Source organism: Sinocyclocheilus grahami, unplaced genomic scaffold, assembly GCF_001515645.1.
Source record: "Sinocyclocheilus grahami isolate Dianchi unplaced genomic scaffold, SAMN03320097.WGS_v1.1 scaffold4684.1, whole genome shotgun sequence".
Classification (NCBI taxonomy): Eukaryota; Metazoa; Chordata; class Actinopteri; order Cypriniformes; family Cyprinidae; genus Sinocyclocheilus; species Sinocyclocheilus grahami.
This window is the reverse complement of record NW_015509576.1, coordinates 1,203-2,821: the sequence shown is the minus strand read 5'-3', so window position 1 is coordinate 2,821 and position 1,619 is coordinate 1,203. Positions and strand designations below refer to the sequence as shown.

At 36.9% G+C, this 1,619-nt stretch overlaps 1 protein-coding gene across 1 annotated transcript in view; it reads right to left on the bottom strand.

Annotated features, from left to right (window-relative positions):
* The window catches only part of LOC107576937 (cytochrome b-245 heavy chain-like), a gene marked incomplete at its 5' end in the record, with an annotated part of 12,826 nt that overhangs the window by 10,769 nt on the left and 438 nt on the right, over window positions 1–1,619 (bottom strand). The window lies entirely within an intron of this gene.

Genomic DNA, 1,619 nt, shown 5'->3' with positions numbered 1-1,619 from the left:
TGTCCGCTACAGGGCATTCCACCCTAGGCTGTTTCTGCCTCACGAACTATGTCCCATAATCCTTTGCCCAGTATCATCAGCGCTCATTGTTTGCATCTGTCTCTCGTTAGCCCTGTTAGCTCACCCTATAAAAGCCTGGTTCTCTGTTATTCTTTAAGTCTTGTATGTGTCAGTACTACATTTCTAAGCCTCGTTTCCTGGTTCTCTCTTGTCTTGGTCCCTGGTTTTATTTCGCTGCCTGTTTTGGATTAACCTTTTGCCTGGGTTTTTTTTTTTATTTTTTGCTCTTGTTATTGTTTGGACTGATTGCCCGTGTTATCACCTTTGCCTGTTTTTGGATTTTGTGGACTACCCTTTAATAGATTCTTCATCTGGATCCTCAACCTTTGTGTACCTGTGCATTTTAACGATATTGGCAATAAAGGTTGGTTTTTATTATTTTATATATATTTTTTTGTAATATCCTAAAACTTTTAGTTCCTGGTCTCAAAGTAATGTAAAACATAGGCAGTGTGTAAAAGTATTAGGTGTGTATATAGTATTTTATAGTCCGTCTTTATTTCCAGGTTTGAATACATAAAGATTTTTTTTTTTTTTAATGCACTGTAGTTTCAGACTGTTGGACCTCCCTATACAGTGGCAGAGTATGTGAATTAGTTATTTTCAGTGTCTTTGTTTGTGTAGTGCGTATGGATATTTCATTAAATGAATTTGTCTGAGGTTCAGTTAATAATAATGTCTGTTGCGGGCTGCATGTATGGTCTGAAAACTTACTATTTTAGCTGATATTCTCAGAAACAAAGTGTGCGTCCTCGAGATAACAAGAGGAAATAGAACACAAGTAGAGGTAGTTTCAGAGGCATTAGACGTAACTCAAGCATGTGTGTAGAATGTGTCACTGATGGGAGCTTTTTACATTTAGAAGGGTGCCACAGGCAGCAGTTCCATGTTTACAGGACTTACGGAGAGATTATTCTATGGAGAAAACTTGGAGAATATGTCAAAAGAGACTGCCCAAATCATATTGGTTGGGTGAAAACAATCTGCCTCAAAGCTATAAAAAAAAAAACAATTGTTCTTCCTAACATTTAACACTACAGGTGTGGTGGAGAATGCGGGACATGACAAAACTTATTAACAGTGAAACTCAAAAGCTTGCAATGCTCCACTTTGGGAGTTGTACTTCACAGGACCAGATAAAATGAAAACAAAGCAGGAACTTAAAAGTCTTATGCTCTAGAAAACCTTAAGATGATTTAAGAAGTCGTTCTCATTCTGAAAAAGTTGGATGTTTTGATTTCTAAGAGTCACAGGAACTGGTATGTACAGTTAGCTGCTCATTACTTCTAAATAAAGAGTATTCATGTTGAAGAGACTTATTTTCTGATAACTGTCTGACTGTACATTATCCCAACTATTACATGACTACTTCAAGGAAATAGTTTCATTAGCTTACTTAAAGCGCAGAAAGACTGAACATGACCACAGCTATGAAGGAAACAGTCTTCTTGGATAAGCGGTCAGTTGCCATAGGCAACAGTCATTGTTCTGAAATATCTGACCAATAAATCTCTCAACCAATCAGAATGAAGTATTACGGATGACCATAAAAGCAATTA